Source organism: Dermacentor variabilis, chromosome 10 (assembly GCF_050947875.1).
Source record: "Dermacentor variabilis isolate Ectoservices chromosome 10, ASM5094787v1, whole genome shotgun sequence".
In the NCBI taxonomy this organism is placed as follows: Eukaryota; Metazoa; Arthropoda; class Arachnida; order Ixodida; family Ixodidae; genus Dermacentor; species Dermacentor variabilis.
The window spans coordinates 114,555,113-114,572,575 of record NC_134577.1 but is presented as its reverse complement, the minus strand read 5'-3'; the positions used below and the strand labels follow the sequence as shown (position 1 = coordinate 114,572,575).

Below are 17,463 nucleotides of genomic sequence, written 5' to 3'. Positions count from 1 at the left end.
CGCCGAAGTGTAACACCAACAATATTCAGGCCACTACACGATATTGTACGCGGAATGAGGACGGTGGTAAGCGGTATACGTAATGATGCAAAATTTAGTCGCACAAACTTCTAACCGCTTACTTATCACACCCGCATACAGCTCAATGACAACGCATCAATAAAGTGGCACCTTGTGGGCTGCAACGCGCGCAAAATGTGGCGCTCGCCCTCTTGTTTTTGTGAGCACAAGCACGCACGCATGCAGCGAACAACCACAAACGGAGTGATCAACGTACACGACGCGTGCGTGTATTGTTCACGGAAAGACTGCCGCGTACGTGCTGTATGCTGTAGCAATACATTCGGCGACTGCACAACATAGCAGCACGATACAGGTGCAGTCGTAAACAGCACATTCTCGCCATCGGCCATACCATGCTGAATACGCCGGTTCTCGTCCGATCCCCGAAGCTAAGCAGCATTTGGCTCGGTCAGTACTTGGGAGGGAGACCACCTGGGAACACCGAGTGCTGATGGCACCGTTATTTTAGCTTTTTTATTGCGTGCTTCTGTGACCTCTTGTTTTTTTTTTTCATTTGCACAACGTGTGGGTGTTTGCATTTACTGTAACTTAGGTTCAACTGGAGACTGCTGGTAGAGCCAACGCCGAAGTGTAACACCAACAATATTCAGGCCACTGCACGATATTGTGCGCGGAATGATGACGGTGGTAAGCGGTATACGTAATGATGCAAAATTTAGTCGCACAAGCTTCTAACCGCTTACTTATCACACCCGCATACAGCTCAATGACAACGCATCAATAAAGTGGCACCTTGTGGGCTGCAACGCGCGCAAAATGTGGCGCTCGCCCTTTTGTTTTTGTGAGCACTAACACGCACGCATGCAGCGAACAACCACAAACGGAGTGATCAACGTACACGACGCGTGCGTGTATTGTTCACGGAAAGACTGCCGCGTACGTGCTGTATGCTGTAGCAATACATTCGGTGACTGCACAACATAGCAGCACGATACAGGTGCAGTCGTAAACAGCACATTCTCGCCATCGGCCATACCATGCTGAATAGGCCGGTTCTCGTTCGATCCCCGAAGCTAAGCAGCATTGGGCTCGGTCAGTACTTGGGAGGGAGACCACCTGGGAACACCGAGTGCTGATGGCACCGTTCTTTTTGCTTTTTTATTGCGTGCTTCTGTGACGTCTTGTTTTTTTTTTCATTTGCACAACGTGTGGGTGTTTGCATTTACTGTAACTTAGGTTCAACTGGAGACTGCTGGTAGAGCCAACGCCGAAGTGTAACACAAACAATATTCAGGCCACTGCACGATATTGTACGAGGAATGATGACGGTGGTAAGCGGTATACGTAATGATGCAAAATTTAGTCGCACAAGCTTCTAACCGCTTACTTATCACACCCGCATACAGCTCAATGACAACGCATCAATAAAGTGGCACCTTGAGGGCTGCAACACGCGCAAAATGTGGGGCTCGCCCTCTTGTTTTTGTGACCACTAGCACGCACGCATGCAGCGAACAACCACAAACGGAGTGATCAACGTACATGACGCGTGCGTGTATTGTTCACGGAAAGACTGCCGCGTACGTGCTGTATGCTGTAGCAATACATTCGGCGACTGCACGACATAGCAGCACGATACAGGTGCAGTCGTAAACAGCACATTCTCGCCATCGGCCATACCATGCTGAATACGCCGGTTCTCGTCCGATCCCCGAAGCTAAGCAGCATTGGGCTCGGTCAGTACTTGGGAGGGAGACCACCTGGGAACACCGAGTGCTGATGACACCGTTCTTTTTGCTTTTTTATTGCGTGCTTCTGTGACGTATTGTTTTTTTTCATTTGCACAACGTGTGGGTGGTTGAATTTACTGTAACTTACGTTCAACTGGAGCCTGCTGGTAGAGCCAACGCCGAAGTGTAACACCAACAATATTCAGGCCACTACACGATATTGTACGCGGAATGATGACGGTGGTAAGCGGTATACGTAATGATGCAAAATTTAGTCGCACAAGCTTCTAACCGCTTACTTATCACACCCGCATACAGCTCAATGACAACGCATCAATAAAGTGGCACCTTGTGGGCTGCAACGCGCGCAAAATGTGGCGCTCGCCCTCTTGTTTTTGTGAGCACAAGCACGCACGCATGCAGCGAGCAACCACAAACGAAGTGATCAACGTACACGACGCGTGCGTGTATTGTTCACGGAAAGACTGCCGCGTACGTGCTGTATGCTGTAGCAATACATTCGGCGACTGCACAACATAGCAGCACGATACAGGTGCAGTCGTAAACAGCACATTCTCGCCATCGGCCATATCATGCTGAATACGCCGGTTCTCGTCCGTACCCCGAAGCTAAGCAGCATTTGGCTCGGTCAGTACTTGGGAGGGAGACCACCTGGGAACACCGAGTGCTGATGGCACCGTTCTTTTTGCTTTTTTATTGCGTGCTTCTGTGACGTCTTGTTTTTTTTTCATTTGCACAACGTGTGGGTGTTTGCATTTACTGTAACTTAGGTTCAACTGGAGACTGCTGGTAGAGCCAACGCCGAAGTGTAACACCAACAATATTCAGGCCACTGCACGATATTGTGCGCGGAATGATGACGGTGGTAAGCGATATACGTAATGATGCAAAATTTAGTCGCACAATCTTCTAACCGCTTACTTATCACAAACGCATACAGCTCAATGACAACGCATCAATAAAGTGGCACCTTGTGGGCTGCAACGCGCGCAAAATGTGGCGCTCGCCCTCTTGTTTTTGTGAGCACTAGCATGCACGCATGCAGCGAACAACCACAAACGGAGTGATCAACGTACACGACGCGTGCGTGTATTGTTCACGGAAAGACTGCCGCGTACGTGCTGTATGCTGTAGCAATACATTCGGTGACTGCACAACACAGCAGCACGATACAGGTGCAGTCGTAAACAGCACATTCTCGCCATCGGCCATACCATGCTGAATACGCCGGTTCTCGTCCGATCCCCGAAGCTATTCAGCATTGGGCTCGGTCAGTACTTGGGAGGGGGACCACCTGGGAACACCGAGTGCTGATGGCACCGTTCTTTTTGCTTTTTTATTGCGTGTTTCTGTGACGTCTTGTTTTTTTTTTCATTTGCACAACCTGTGGGTGGTTGCATTTACTGTAACTTACGTTCAACTGGAGCCTGCTGGTAGAGCCAACGCCGAAGTGTAACACCAACAATATTCCGGCCAACACACGATATTGTACGCGGAATGATGACGGTGGTAAGCGGTATACGTAATGATGCAAAATTTAGTCGCACAAGCTTCTAACCGCTTACTTATCACACCCGCATACAGCTCAATGACAACGCATCAATAAAGCGGCACCTTGTGGGCTGCAACGCGCTCAAAATGTGGCGCTCGCCCTCTTGTTTTTGTGAGCATTAGCAAGCACGCATGCAGCGAACAACCACAAACGGAGTGATCAAGGTACACGACGCGTGCGTGTATTGTTCACGGAAAGACTGCCGCGTACGTGCTGTATGCTGTAGCAATACTTTCGGCGACTGCACGACATAGCAGCACGATACAGGTGCAGTCGTAAACAGCACATTCTCGCCATCGGCCATACCATGCTGAATACGCCGGTTCTCGTCCGATCCCCGAAGCTAACCAGCATTGGGCTCGGTCAGTACTTGGGAGGGGGACCACCTGGGAACACCGAGTGCTGATGGCACCGTTCTTTTTGCTTTTTTATTGCGTGCTTCTGTGACGCCTTGTTTTTTTTTCATTTGCACAACGTGTGGGTGGTTGCATTTACTGTAACTTACGTTCAACTGGAGCCTGCTGGTAGAGCCAACGCCGAAGTGTAACACCAACAATATTCAGGCCACTACACGATATTGTACGCGGAATGATGACGGTGGTAAGCGGTATACGTAATGATGCAAAATTTAGTCGCACAAACTTCTAACCGCTTACTTATCACACCCGCATACAGCTCAATGACAACGCATCAATAAAGTGGCACCTTGTGGGCTGCAACGCGCGCAAAATGTGGCGCTCGCCCTCTTGTTTTTGTGAGCACAAGCACGCACGCATGCAGCGAACAACCACAAACGGAGTGATCAACGTACACGACGCGTGCGTGTATTGTTCACGGAAAGACTGCCGCGTACGTGCTGTATGCTGTAGCAATACATTCGGCGACTGCACAACATAGCAGCACGATACAGGTGCAGTCGTAAACAGCACATTCTCGCCATCGGCCATACCATGCTGAATACGCCGGTTCTCGTCCGATCCCCGAAGCTAAGCAGCATTTGGCTCGGTCAGTACTTGGGAGGGAGACCACCTGGGAACACCGAGTGCTGATGGCACCGTTATTTTAGCTTTTTTATTGCGTGCTTCTGTGACCTCTTGTTTTTTTTTTTCATTTGCACAACGTGTGGGTGTTTGCATTTACTGTAACTTAGGTTCAACTGGAGACTGCTGGTAGAGCCAACGCCGAAGTGTAACACCAACAATATTCAGGCCACTGCACGATATTGTGCGCGGAATGATGACGGTGGTAAGCGGTATACGTAATGATGCAAAATTTAGTCGCACAAGCTTCTAACCGCTTACTTATCACACCCGCATACAGCTCAATGACAACGCATCAATAAAGTGGCACCTTGTGGGCTGCAACGCGCGCAAAATGTGGCGCTCGCCCTTTTGTTTTTGTGAGCACTAACACGCACGCATGCAGCGAACAACCACAAACGGAGTGATCAACGTACACGACGCGTGCGTGTATTGTTCACGGAAAGACTGCCGCGTACGTGCTGTATGCTGTAGCAATACATTCGGTGACTGCACAACATAGCAGCACGATACAGGTGCAGTCGTAAACAGCACATTCTCGCCATCGGCCATACCATGCTGAATAGGCCGGTTCTCGTTCGATCCCCGAAGCTAAGCAGCATTGGACTCGGTCAGTACTTGGGAAGGAGACCACCTGGGAACACCGAGTGCTCATGGCATCGTTCTTTTTGCTTTTTTATTGCGTGCTTCTGTGACGTCTTGTTTTTTTTTCATTTGCACAACGTGTGGGTGGTTGCATTTACTGTAACTTACGTTCAACTGGAGCCTGCTGGTAGAGCCAACGCCGAAGTGTAACACCAACAATATTCAGGCCACTACACGATATTGTACGCGGAATGATGACGGTGGTAAGCGGTATACGTAATGATGCAAAATTTAGTCGCACAAGCTTCTAACCGCTTACTTATCACACCCGCATACAGCTCAATGACAACGCATCAATAAAGTGGCACCTTCTGGGCTGCAACGCGCGCAAAATGTGGCGCTCGCCCTCTTGTTTTTGTGAGCACTAGCACGCACGCATACAGCGAACAACCACAAACGGAGTGATCAACGTACACGACGCGTGCGTGTATTGTTCACGGAAAGACTGCCGCGTACGTGCTGTATGCTGTAGCAATACATTCGGCGACTGCACGACATAGCAGCACGATACAGGTGCAGTCGTAAACAGCACATTCTCGCCATCGGCCATACCATGCTGAATACGCCGGTTCTCGTCCGATCCCCGAAGCTAACCAGCATTGGGCTCGGTCAGTACTTGGGAGGGGGACCACCTGGGAACACCGAGTGCTGATGGCACCGTTCTTTTTGCTTTTTTATTGCGTGCTTCTGTGACGCCTTGTTTTTTTTTCATTTGCACAACGTGTGGGTGGTTGCATTTACTGTAACTTACGTTCAACTGGAGCCTGCTGGTAGAGCCAACGCCGAAGTGTAACACCAACAATATTCAGGCCACTACACGATATTGTACGCGGAATGATGACGGTGGTAAGCGGTATACGTAATGATGCAAAATTTAGTCGCACAAACTTCTAACCGCTTACTTATCACACCCGCATACAGCTCAATGACAACGCATCAATAAAGTGGCACCTTCTGGGCTGCAACGCGCGCAAAATGTGGCGCTCGCCCTCTTGTTTTTGTGAGCACAAGCACGCACGCATGCAGCGAACAACCACAAACGGAGTGATCAACGTACACGACGCGTGCGTGTATTGTTCACGGAAAGACTGCCGCGTACGTGCTGTATGCTGTAGCAATACATTCGGCGACTGCACAACATAGCAGCACGATACAGGTGCAGTCGTAAACAGCACATTCTCGCCATAGGCCATACCATGCTGAATACGCCGGTTCTCGTTCGATCCCCGAAGCTAAGCAGCATTGGGCTCGGTCAGTACTTGGGAGGGAGACCACCTGGGAACACCGAGTGCTGATGGCATCGTTCTTTTTGCTTTTTTATTGCGTGCTTCTGTGGCGTCTTGTTTTTTTTTTTACATTTGCACAACGTGTGGGTGGTTGCATATACTGTAAATTACGTTCAACTGGAGCCTGCTGGTAGAGCCAACGCCGAAGTGTAACACCAACAATATTGAGGCCACTACACGATTTTGTACGCGGAATGATGACGGTGGTAAGCGGTATACGTAATGATGCAAAATTTAGTCGCACAAGCTTCTAACCGCTTACTTATCACACCCGCATACAGCTCAATGACAACGCATCAATAAAGTGGCACCTTGTGGGCTGCAACGCGCGCAAGATCTGGCGCTCGCCCTCTTGTTTTTGTGAGCACTAGCACGCACGCATGCAGCGAACAACCACAAACGGAGTGATCAACGTACACGACGCGTGCGTGTATTGTTCACGGAAAGACTGCCGCGTACGTACTGTATGCTGTAGCAATACATTCGGCGACTGCACAACATAGCAGCACGATACAGGTGCAGTCGTAAACAGCACATTCTCGCCATCGGCCATACCATGCTGAATACGCCGGTTCTCGTCCGATCCCCGAAGCTAAGCAGCATTGGGCTCGGTCAGTACTTGGGAGGGAGACCACCTGGGAACACCGAGTGCTGATGGCACCGTTCTTTTTGCTTTTTTATTGCGTGCTTCTGTGACGTCTTGTTTTTTTTTCATTTGCACAACGTGTGGGTGGTTGCATTTACTGTAACTTACGTTCAACTGGAGCCTGCTGGTAGAGCCAACGCCGAAGTGTAACACCAACAATATTCCGGCCAACACACGATATTGTACGCGGAATGATGACGGTGGTAAGCGGTATACGTAATGATGCAAAATTTAGTCGCACAAGCTTCTAACCGCTTACTTATCACACCCGCATACAGCTCAATGACAACGCATCAATAAAGTGGCACCTTGTGGGCTGCAACGCGCGCAAAATGTGGCGCTCGCCCTCTTGTTTTTGTGAGCACTAGCAAGCACGCATGCAGCGAACAACCACAAACGGAGTGATCAACGTACACGACGCGTGCGTGTATTGTTCACGGAAAGACTGCCGCGTACGTGCTGTATGCTGTAGCAATACATTCGGCGACTTCACAACATAGCAGCACGATACAGGTGCAGTCGTAAACAGCACATTCTCGCCATCGGCCATACCATGCTGAATACGCCGGTTCTCGTTCGATCCCCGAAGCTAAGCAGCATTGGGCTCGGTCAGTACTTGGAGGGAGACCACCTGGGAACACCGAGTGCTGATGGCACCGTTCTTTTTGTTTTTTTATTGCGTGCTTCTGTGACGTCTTGTTTTTTTTTTCATTTGCACAACGTGTGGGTGGTTGCATTTACTGTAACTTACGTTCAACTGGAGCCTGCTGGTAGAGCCAACGCCGAAGTGTAACACCAACAATATTCAGGCCACTACACGATATTGTACGCGGAATGATGACGGTGGTAAGCGGTATACGTAATGATGCAAAATTTAGTCGCACAAGCTTCCAACCGCTTACTTATCACACCCGCATACAGCTCAATGACAACGCATCAATAAAGTGGCACCTTCTGGGCTGCAACGCGCGCAAAATGTGGCGCTCGCCCTCTTGTTTTTGTGAGCACTAGCACGCACGCATGCAGCGAACAACCACAAACGGAGTGATCAACGTACACGACGCGTGCGTGTATTGTTCACGGAAAGACTGCCGCGTACGTGCTGTATGCTGTAGCAATACATTCGGCGACTGCACAACATAGCAGCACGATACAGGTGCAGTCGTAAACAGCACATTCTCGCCATCGGCCATACCATGCTGAATACGCCGGTTCTCGTGCGATCCCCGAAGCTAAGCAGCATTGGGCTCGGTCAGTACTTGGAGGGAGACCACCTGGGAACACCGAGTGCTGATGGCACCGTTCTTTTTGCTTTTTTATTGCGTGCTTCTGTGACGTCTTGTTTTTCTTTTCATTTGCACAACGTGTGGGTGGTTGCATTTACTGTAACTTACGTTCAACTGGAGCCTGCTGGTAGAGCCAACGCCGAAGTGTAACACCAACAATATTCAGGCCACTACACGATATTGTACGCGGAATGATGACGGTGGTAAGCGGTATACGTAATGATGCAAAATTTAGTCGCACAAACTTCTAACCGCTTACTTATCACACCCGCATACAGCTCAATGACAACGCATCAATAAAGTGGCACCTTCTGGGCTGCAACGCGCGCAAAATGTGGCGCTCGCCCTCTTGTTTTTGTGAGCACAAGCACGCACGCATGCAGCGAACAACCACAAACGGAGTGATCAACGTACACGACGCGTGCGTGTATTGTTCACGGAAAGACTGCCGCGTACGTGCTGTATGCTGTAGCAATACATTCGGCGACTGCACAACATAGCAGCACGATACAGGTGCAGTCGTAAACAGCACATTCTCGCCATCGGCCATACCATGCTGAATACGCCGGTTCTCGTTCGATCCCCGAAGCTAAGCAGCATTGGGCTCGGTCAGTACTTGGGAGGGAGACCACCTGGGAACACCGAGTGCTGATGGCATCGTTCTTTTTGCTTTTTTATTGCGTGCTTCTGTGACGTCTTGTTTTTTTTTTTCATTTGCACAACGTGTGGGTGGTTGCATTTACTGTAACTTACGTTCAACTGGAGCCTGCTGGTAGAGCCAACGCCGAAGTGTAACACCAACAATATTCAGGCCACTACACGATATTGTACGCGGAATGATGACGGTGGTAAGCGGTATACGTAATGATGCAAAATTTAGTCGCACAAGCTTCTAACCGCTTACTTATCACACCCGCATACAGCTCAATGACAACGCATCAATAAAGTGGCACCTTCTGGGCTGCAACGCGCGCAAAATGTGGCGCTCGCCCTCTTGTTTTTGTGAGCACTAGCACGCACGCATACAGCGAACAACCACAAACGGAGTGATCAACGTACACGACGCGTGCGTGTATTGTTCACGGAAAGACTGCCGCGTACGTGCTGTATGCTGTAGCAATACATTCGGCGACTGCACAACATAGCAGCACGATACAGGTGCAGTCGTAAACAGCACATTCTCGCCATCGGCCATACCATGCTGAATACGCCGGTTCTCGTTCGATCGCCGAAGCTAAGCAGCATTGGGCTCGGTCAGTACTTGGGAGGGAGACCACCTGGGAACACCGAGTGCTGATGGCATCGTTCTTTTTGCTTTTTTATTGCGTGCTTCTGTGGCGTCTTGTTTTTTTTTTACATTTGCACAACGTGTGGGTGGTTGCATATACTGTAAATTACGTTCAACTGGAGCCTGCTGGTAGAGCCAACGCCGAAGTGTAACACCAACAATATTGAGGCCACTACACGATTTTGTACGCGGAATGATGACGGTGGTAAGCGGTATACGTAATGATGCAAAATTTAGTCGCACAAGCTTCTAACCGCTTACTTATCACACCCGCATACAGCTCAATGACAACGCATCAATAAAGTGGCACCTTGTGAGCTGCAACGCGCGCAAGATCTGGCGCTCGCCCTCTTGTTTTTGTGAGCACTAGCACGCACGCATGCAGCGAACAACCACAAACGGAGTGATCAACGTACACGACGCGTGCGTGTATTGTTCACGGAAAGACTGCCGCGTACGTACTGTATGCTGTAGCAATACATTCGGCGACTGCACAACATAGCAGCACGATACAGGTGCAGTCGTAAACAGCACATTCTCGCCATCGGCCATACCATGCTGAATACGCCGGTTCTCGTCCGATCCCCGAAGCTAAGCAGCATTGGGCTCGGTCAGTACTTGGGAGGGAGACCACCTGGGAACACCGAGTGCTGATGGCACCGTTCTTTTTGCTTTTTTATTGCGTGCTTCTGTGACGTCTTGTTTTTTTTTTCATTTGCACAACGTGTGGGTGGTTGCATTTACTGTAACTTACGTTCAACTGGAGCCTGCTGGTAGAGCCAACGCCGAAGTGTAACACCAACAATATTCCGGCCAACACACGATATTGTACGCGGAATGATGACGGTGGTAAGCGGTATACGTAATGATGCAAAATTTAGTCGCACAAGCTTCTAACCGCTTACTTATCACACCCGCATACAGCTCAATGACAACGCATCAATAAAGTGGCACCTTGTGGGCTGCAACGCGCGCAAAATGTGGCGCTCGCCCTCTTGTTTTTGTGAGCACTAGCAAGCACGCATGCAGCGAACAACCACAAACGGAGTGATCAACGTACACGACGCGTGCGTGTATTGTTCACGGAAAGACTGCCGCGTACGTGCTGTATGCTGTAGCAATACATTCGGCGACTTCACAACATAGCAGCACGATACAGGTGCAGTCGTAAACAGCACATTCTCGCCATCGGCCATACCATGCTGAATACGCCGGTTCTCGTTCGATCCCCGAAGCTAAGCAGCATTGGGCTCGGTCAGTACTTGGAGGGAGACCACCTGGGAACACCGAGTGCTGATGGCACCGTTCTTTTTGCTTTTTTATTGCGTGCTTCTGTGACGTCTTGTTTTTTTTTTTCATTTGCACAACGTGTGGGTGGTTGCATTTACTGTAACTTACGTTCAACTGGAGCCTGCTGGTAGAGCCAACGCCGAAGTGTAACACCAACAATATTCAGGCCACTACACGATATTGTACGCGGAATGATGACGGTGGTAAGCGGTATACGTAATGATGCAAAATTTAGTCGCACAAGCTTCTAACCGCTTACTTATCACACCCGCATACAGCTCAATGACAACGCATCAATAAAGTGGCACCTTCTGGGCTGCAACGCGCGCAAAATGTGGCGCTCGCCCTCTTGTTTTTGTGAGCACTAGCACGCACGCATGCAGCGAACAACCACAAACGGAGTGATCAACGTACACGACGCGTGCGTGTATTGTTCACGGAAAGACTGCCGCGTACGTGCTGTATGCTGTAGCAATACATTCGGCGACTGCACAACATAGCAGCACGATACAGGTGCAGTCGTAAACAGCACATTCTCGCCATCGGCCATACCATGCTGAATACGCCGGTTCTCGTGCGATCCCCGAAGCTAAGCAGCATTGGGCTCGGTCAGTACTTGGAGGGAGACCACCTGGGAACACCGAGTGCTGATGGCACCGTTCTTTTTGCTTTTTTATTGCGTGCTTCTGTGACGTCTTGTTTTTCTTTTCATTTGCACAACGTGTGGGTGGTTGCATTTACTGTAACTTACGTTCAACTGGAGCCTGCTGGTAGAGCCAACGCCGAAGTGTAACACCAACAATATTCAGGCCACTACACGATATTGTACGCGGAATGATGACGGTGGTAAGCGGTATACGTAATGATGCAAAATATAGTCGCACGAGCTTCTAACCGCTTACTTATCACACCCGCATACAGCTCAATGACAACGCATCAATAAAGTGGCACCTTCTGGGCTGCAACGCGCGCAAAATGTGGCGCTCGCCCTCTTGTTTTTGTGAGCACTAGCACGCACGCATACAGCGAACAACCACAAACGGAGTGATCAACGTACACGACGCGTGCGTGTATTGTTCACGGAAAGACTGCCGCGTACGTGCTGTATGCTGTAGCAATACATTCGGCGACTGCACAACATAGCAGCACGATACAGGTGCAGTCGTAAACAGCACATTCTCGCCATCGGCCATACCATGCTGAATACGCCGGCTCTCGTTCGATCCCCGAAGCTAAGCAGCATTGGGCTCGGTCAGTACTTGGGAGGGAGACCACCAGGGAACACCGAGTGCTGATGGCATCGTTCTTTTTGCTTTTTTATTGCGTGCTTCTGCGGCGTCTTGTTTTTTTTTTACATTTGCACAACGTGTGGGTGGTTGCATTTACTGTAACTTACGTTCAACTGGAGCCTGCTGGTAGAGCCAACGCCGAAGTGTAACACCAACAATATTCAGGCCACTACACGATTTTGTACGCGGAATGATGACGGTGGTAAGCGGTATACGTAATGATGCAAAATTTAGTCGCACAAGCTTCTAACCGCTTACTTATCACACCCGCATACAGCTCAATGACAACGCATCAATAAAGTGGCACCTTGTGGGCTGCAACGCGCGCAAGATCTGGCGCTCGCCCTCTTGTTTTTGTGAGCACTAGCACGCACGCATGCAGCGAACAACCACAAACGGAGTGATCAACGTACACGACGCGTGCGTGTATTGTTCACGGAAAGACTGCCGCGTACGTACTGTATGCTGTAGCAATACATTCGGCGACTGCACACCATAGCAGCACGATACAGGTGCAGTCGTAAACAGCACATTCTCGCCATCGGCCATACCATGCTGAATACGCCGGTTCTCGTTCGATCCCCGAAGCTAAGCAGCATTGGGCTCGGTCAGTACTTGGAGGGAGACCACCTGGGAACACCGAGTGCTGATGGCACCGTTCTTTTTACTTTTTTATTGCGTGCTTCTGTGACGTCTTGTTTTTTTTTTCATTTGCACAACGTGTGGGTGGTTGCATTTACTGTAACTTACGTTCAGCTGGAGCCTGCTGGTAGAGCCAACGCCGAAGTGTAACACCAACAATATTCAGGCCACTACACGATATTGTACGCAGAATGATGACGGTGGTAAGCGGTATACGTAATGATGCAAAATTTAGTCGCACAAGCTTCTAACCGCTTACTTATCACACCCGCATACAGCTCAATGACAACGCATCAATAAAGTGGCACCTTCTGGGCTGCAACACGCGCAAAATGTGGCGCTCGCCCTCTTGTTTTTGTGAGCACTAGCACGCACGCATGCAGCGAACAACCACAAACGGAGGGATCAACGTACACGACGCGTGCGTGTATTGTTCACGGAAAGACTGCCGCGTACGTGCTGTATGCTGTAGCAATACATTCGGCGACTGCACAACATAGCAGCACGATACAGGTGCAGTCGTAAAGAGCACATTCTCGCCATCGGCCATACCATGCTGAATGCGCCGGTTCTCGTTCGATCCCCGAAGCTAAGCAGCATTGGGCTCGGTCAGTACTTGGAGGGAGACCACCTGGGAACACCGAGTGCTGATGGCACCGTTCTTTTTGCTTTTTTATTCCGTGCTTCTGTGACGTCTTTTTTTTTTTCATTTGCACAACGTGTGGGTGGTTGCATTTACTGTAACTTACGTTCAACTGGAGCCTGCTGGTAGAGCTAACGCCGAAGTGTAACACCAACAATATTCAGGCCACTACACGATATTGTACGCGGAATGATGACGGTGGTAAGCGGTATACGTAATGATGCGAAATTTAGTCGCACAAGCTTCTAACCGCTTACTTATCACACCCGCATACAGCTCAATCACAACGCATCAATAAAGTGGCACCTTCTTGGCTGCAACGCGCGCAAAATGTGGCGCTCGCCCTCTTGTTTTTGTGAGCACTAGCACGCACGCATGCAGCGAACAACCACAAACGGAGTGATCAACGTACACGACGCGTGCGTGTATTGTTCACGGAAAGGCTGCCGCGTACGTGCTGTATGCTGTAGCAATACATTCGGTGACTGCACAACACAGCAGCACGATACAGGTGCAGTCGTAAACAGCACATTCTCGCCATCGGCCATACCATGCTGAATACGCCGGTTCTCGTTCGATCCCCGAAGCTAAGCAGCATTGGGCTCGGTCAGTACTTGGGAGGGAGACCACCTGGGAACACCGAGTGCTGATGGCATCGTTCTTTTTGCTTTTTTATTGCGTGCTTCTGTGACGTCTTGTTTTTTTTTTCATTTGCACAACGTGTGGGTGGTTGCATTTACTGTAACTTACGTTCAACTGGAGCCTGCTGGTAGAGCCAACGCCGAAGTGTAACACCAACAATATTCAGGCCACTACACGATATTGTACGCGGAATGATGACGGTGGTAAGCGGTATACGTAATGATGCAAAATTTAGTCGCACAAGCTTCTAACCGCTTACTTATCACACCCGCATACAGCTCAATGACAACGCATCAATAAAGTGGCACCTTCTGGGCTGCAACGCGCGCAAAATGTGGCGCTCGCCCTCTTGTTTTTGTGAGCACTAGCACGCACGCATACAGCGAACAACCACAAACGGAGTGATCAACGTACACGACGCGTGCGTGTATTGTTCACGGAAAGACTGCCGCGTACGTGCTGTATGCTGTAGCAATACATTCGGCGACTGCACAACATAGCAGCACGATACAGGTGCAGTCGTAAACAGCAAATTCTCGCCATCGGCCATACCATGCTGAATACGCCGGTTCTCGTTCGATCCCCGAAGCTAAGCAGCATTGGGCTCGGTCAGTACTTGGGAGGGAGACCACCTGGGAACACCGAGTGCTGATGGCATCGTTCTTTTTGCTTTTTTATTGCGTGCTTCTGTGGCGTCTTGTTTTTTTTTTACATTTGCACAACGTGTGGGTGGTTGCATTTACTGTAACTTACGTTCAACTGGAGCCTGCTGGTAGAGCCAACGCCGAAGTGTAACACCTACAATATTCAGGCCACTACACGATATTGTACGCGGAATGATGACGGTGGTAAGCGGTATACGTAATGATGCAAAATTTAGTCGCACAAGCTTCTAACCGCTTACTTATCACACCCGCATACAGCTCAATGACAACGCATCAATAAAGTGGCACCTTGTGGGCTGCAAGGCGCGCAAAATGTGGCGCTCGCCCTCTTGTTTTTGTGAGCACTAGCACGCACGCATGCAGCGAACAACCACAAACGGAATGATCAACGTACACGACGCGTGCGTGTATTGTTCACGGAAAGACTGCCGCGTACGTGCTGTATGCTGTAGCAATACATTCGGTGACTGCACAACATAGCAGCACGATACAGGTGCAGTCGTAAACAGCACATTCTCGCCATCGGCCATACCATGCTGAATACGCCGGTTCTCGTCCGATCCCCGAAGCTAAGCAGCATTGGGCTCGGTCAGTACTTGGGAGGGAGACCACCTGGGAACACCGAGTGCTGATGGCACCGTTCTTTTTGCTTTTTTATTGCGTGCTTCTGTGACGTCTTGTTTTTTTTTTCATTTGCACAACGTGTGGGTGGTTGCATTTACTGTAACTTACGTTCAACTGGAGCCTGCTGGTAGAGCCAACGCCGAAGTGTAACACCAACAATATTCCGGCCAACACACGATATTGTACGCGGAATGATGACGGTGGTAAGCGGTATACGTAATGATGCAAAATTTAGTCGCACAAGCTTCTAACCGCTTACTTATCACACCCGCATACAGCTCAATGACAACGCATCAATAAAGTGGCACCTTGTGGGCTGCAACGCGCGCAAAATGTGGCGCTCGCCCTCTTGTTTTTGTGAGCACTAGCAAGCACGCATGCAGCGAACAACCACAAACGGAGTGATCAACGTACACGACGCGTGCGTGTATTGTTCACGGAAAGACTGCCGCGTACGTGCTGTATGCTGTAGCAATACATTCGGCGACTTCACAACATAGCAGCACGATACAGGTGCAGTCGTAAACAGCACATTCTCGCCATCGGCCATACCATGCTGAATACGCCGGTTCTCGTTCGATCCCCGAAGCTAAGCAGCATTGGGCTCGGTCAGTACTTGGAGGGAGACCACCTGGGAACACCGAGTGCTGATGGCACCGTTCTTTTTGCTTTTTTATTGCGTGCTTCTGTGACGTCTTGTTTTTTTTTTTCATTTGCACAACGTGTGGGTGGTTGCATTTACTGTAACTTACGTTCAACTGGAGCCTGCTGGTAGAGCCAACGCCGAAGTGTAACACCAACAATATTCAGGCCACTACACGATATTGTACGCGGAATGATGACGGTGGTAAGCGGTATACGTAATGATGCAAAATTTAGTCGCACAAGCTTCTAACCGCTTACTTATCACACCCGCATACAGCTCAATGACAACGCATCAATAAAGTGGCACCTTCTGGGCTGCAACGCGCGCAAAATGTGGCGCTCGCCCTCTTGTTTTTGTGAGCACTAGCACGCACGCATGCAGCGAACAACCACAAACGGAGTGATCAACGTACACGACGCGTGCGTGTATTGTTCACGGAAAGACTGCCGCGTACGTGCTGTATGCTGTAGCAATACATTCGGCGACTGCACAACATAGCAGCACGATACAGGTGCAGTCGTAAACAGCACATTCTCGCCATCGGCCATACCATGCTGAATACGCCGGTTCTCGTGCGATCCCCGAAGCTAAGCAGCATTGGGCTCGGTCAGTACTTGGAGGGAGACCACCTGGGAACACCGAGTGCTGATGGCACCGTTCTTTTTGCTTTTTTATTGCGTGCTTCTGTGACGTCTTGTTTTTCTTTTCATTTGCACAACGTGTGGGTGGTTGCATTTACTGTAACTTACGTTCAACTGGAGCCTGCTGGTAGAGCCAACGCCGAAGTGTAACACCAACAATATTCAGGCCACTACACGATATTGTACGCGGAATGATGACGGTGGTAAGCGGTATACGTAATGATGCAAAATATAGTCGCACGAGCTTCTAACCGCTTACTTATCACACCCGCATACAGCTCAATGACAACGCATCAATAAAGTGGCACCTTCTGGGCTGCAACGCGCGCAAAATGTGGCGCTCGCCCTCTTGTTTTTGTGAGCACTAGCACGCACGCATACAGCGAACAACCACAAACGGAGTGATCAACGTACACGACGCGTGCGTGTATTGTTCACGGAAAGACTGCCGCGTACGTGCTGTATGCTGTAGCAATACATTCGGCGACTGCACAACATAGCAGCACGATACAGGTGCAGTCGTAAACAGCACATTCTCGCCATCGGCCATACCATGCTGAATACGCCGGCTCTCGTTCGATCCCCGAAGCTAAGCAGCATTGGGCTCGGTCAGTACTTGGGAGGGAGACCACCAGGGAACACCGAGTGCTGATGGCATCGTTCTTTTTGCTTTTTTATTGCGTGCTTCTGCGGCGTCTTGTTTTTTTTTTACATTTGCACAACGTGTGGGTGGTTGCATTTACTGTAACTTACGTTCAACTGGAGCCTGCTGGTAGAGCCAACGCCGAAGTGTAACACCAACAATATTCAGGCCACTACACGATTTTGTACGCGGAATGATGACGGTGGTAAGCGGTATACGT

General features: G+C 49.8%; 16 non-coding genes and 11 pseudogenes across 16 annotated transcripts; all 27 read left to right on the top strand.

The window, feature by feature from the left end:
- Positions 1-401: 401 nt before the first annotated feature.
- Positions 402-520, top strand: LOC142561569 (5S ribosomal RNA; annotated as a pseudogene).
- A 526-nt stretch (positions 521-1,046) lies between these two features.
- Positions 1,047-1,165, top strand: LOC142561747 (5S ribosomal RNA; annotated as a pseudogene).
- A 525-nt stretch (positions 1,166-1,690) lies between these two features.
- On the top strand, positions 1,691-1,809 carry LOC142561206 (5S ribosomal RNA). Its single transcript, XR_012823731.1, has one exon. It is a non-coding gene; the product is annotated as a 5S ribosomal RNA (ribosomal RNA).
- A 523-nt stretch (positions 1,810-2,332) lies between these two features.
- LOC142562230 (5S ribosomal RNA) lies at positions 2,333-2,451 on the top strand (annotated as a pseudogene).
- Positions 2,452-2,975: 524 nt separating this feature from the next.
- LOC142562017 (5S ribosomal RNA) lies at positions 2,976-3,094 on the top strand (annotated as a pseudogene).
- A 525-nt stretch (positions 3,095-3,619) lies between these two features.
- Positions 3,620-3,738, top strand: LOC142561300 (5S ribosomal RNA; annotated as a pseudogene).
- Positions 3,739-4,262: 524 nt separating this feature from the next.
- Positions 4,263-4,381, top strand: LOC142561568 (5S ribosomal RNA; annotated as a pseudogene).
- Positions 4,382-4,907: 526 nt separating this feature from the next.
- On the top strand, positions 4,908-5,026 carry LOC142562548 (5S ribosomal RNA; annotated as a pseudogene).
- A 524-nt stretch (positions 5,027-5,550) lies between these two features.
- On the top strand, positions 5,551-5,669 carry LOC142561299 (5S ribosomal RNA; annotated as a pseudogene).
- A 524-nt stretch (positions 5,670-6,193) lies between these two features.
- Positions 6,194-6,312, top strand: LOC142561764 (5S ribosomal RNA; annotated as a pseudogene).
- Positions 6,313-6,839: 527 nt separating this feature from the next.
- On the top strand, positions 6,840-6,958 carry LOC142562673 (5S ribosomal RNA). Its single transcript, XR_012823992.1, has one exon. It is a non-coding gene; the product is annotated as a 5S ribosomal RNA (ribosomal RNA).
- A 524-nt stretch (positions 6,959-7,482) lies between these two features.
- On the top strand, positions 7,483-7,600 carry LOC142562943 (5S ribosomal RNA). Its single transcript, XR_012824253.1, has one exon. It is a non-coding gene; the product is annotated as a 5S ribosomal RNA (ribosomal RNA).
- Positions 7,601-8,125: 525 nt separating this feature from the next.
- LOC142561241 (5S ribosomal RNA) lies at positions 8,126-8,243 on the top strand. The gene has a single exon (XR_012823764.1). It is a non-coding gene; the product is annotated as a 5S ribosomal RNA (ribosomal RNA).
- A 525-nt stretch (positions 8,244-8,768) lies between these two features.
- Positions 8,769-8,887, top strand: LOC142562860 (5S ribosomal RNA). Its single transcript, XR_012824172.1, has one exon. It is a non-coding gene; the product is annotated as a 5S ribosomal RNA (ribosomal RNA).
- Positions 8,888-9,413: 526 nt separating this feature from the next.
- LOC142562761 (5S ribosomal RNA) lies at positions 9,414-9,532 on the top strand. Its single transcript, XR_012824074.1, has one exon. It is a non-coding gene; the product is annotated as a 5S ribosomal RNA (ribosomal RNA).
- Positions 9,533-10,058: 526 nt separating this feature from the next.
- On the top strand, positions 10,059-10,177 carry LOC142562672 (5S ribosomal RNA). Its single transcript, XR_012823991.1, has one exon. It is a non-coding gene; the product is annotated as a 5S ribosomal RNA (ribosomal RNA).
- A 525-nt stretch (positions 10,178-10,702) lies between these two features.
- Positions 10,703-10,820, top strand: LOC142562942 (5S ribosomal RNA). Its single transcript, XR_012824252.1, has one exon. It is a non-coding gene; the product is annotated as a 5S ribosomal RNA (ribosomal RNA).
- Positions 10,821-11,346: 526 nt separating this feature from the next.
- Positions 11,347-11,464, top strand: LOC142561240 (5S ribosomal RNA). Its single transcript, XR_012823763.1, has one exon. It is a non-coding gene; the product is annotated as a 5S ribosomal RNA (ribosomal RNA).
- A 525-nt stretch (positions 11,465-11,989) lies between these two features.
- On the top strand, positions 11,990-12,108 carry LOC142561354 (5S ribosomal RNA; annotated as a pseudogene).
- A 526-nt stretch (positions 12,109-12,634) lies between these two features.
- LOC142562941 (5S ribosomal RNA) lies at positions 12,635-12,752 on the top strand. Its single transcript, XR_012824251.1, has one exon. It is a non-coding gene; the product is annotated as a 5S ribosomal RNA (ribosomal RNA).
- A 525-nt stretch (positions 12,753-13,277) lies between these two features.
- LOC142562863 (5S ribosomal RNA) lies at positions 13,278-13,395 on the top strand. The gene has a single exon (XR_012824175.1). It is a non-coding gene; the product is annotated as a 5S ribosomal RNA (ribosomal RNA).
- A 523-nt stretch (positions 13,396-13,918) lies between these two features.
- LOC142562859 (5S ribosomal RNA) lies at positions 13,919-14,037 on the top strand. The gene has a single exon (XR_012824171.1). It is a non-coding gene; the product is annotated as a 5S ribosomal RNA (ribosomal RNA).
- Positions 14,038-14,562: 525 nt separating this feature from the next.
- LOC142562858 (5S ribosomal RNA) lies at positions 14,563-14,681 on the top strand. Its single transcript, XR_012824170.1, has one exon. It is a non-coding gene; the product is annotated as a 5S ribosomal RNA (ribosomal RNA).
- Positions 14,682-15,207: 526 nt separating this feature from the next.
- Positions 15,208-15,326, top strand: LOC142562671 (5S ribosomal RNA). The gene has a single exon (XR_012823990.1). It is a non-coding gene; the product is annotated as a 5S ribosomal RNA (ribosomal RNA).
- A 525-nt stretch (positions 15,327-15,851) lies between these two features.
- LOC142562940 (5S ribosomal RNA) lies at positions 15,852-15,969 on the top strand. The gene has a single exon (XR_012824250.1). It is a non-coding gene; the product is annotated as a 5S ribosomal RNA (ribosomal RNA).
- A 526-nt stretch (positions 15,970-16,495) lies between these two features.
- On the top strand, positions 16,496-16,613 carry LOC142561239 (5S ribosomal RNA). Its single transcript, XR_012823762.1, has one exon. It is a non-coding gene; the product is annotated as a 5S ribosomal RNA (ribosomal RNA).
- A 525-nt stretch (positions 16,614-17,138) lies between these two features.
- LOC142561353 (5S ribosomal RNA) lies at positions 17,139-17,257 on the top strand (annotated as a pseudogene).
- Positions 17,258-17,463: the final 206 nt, after the last annotated feature.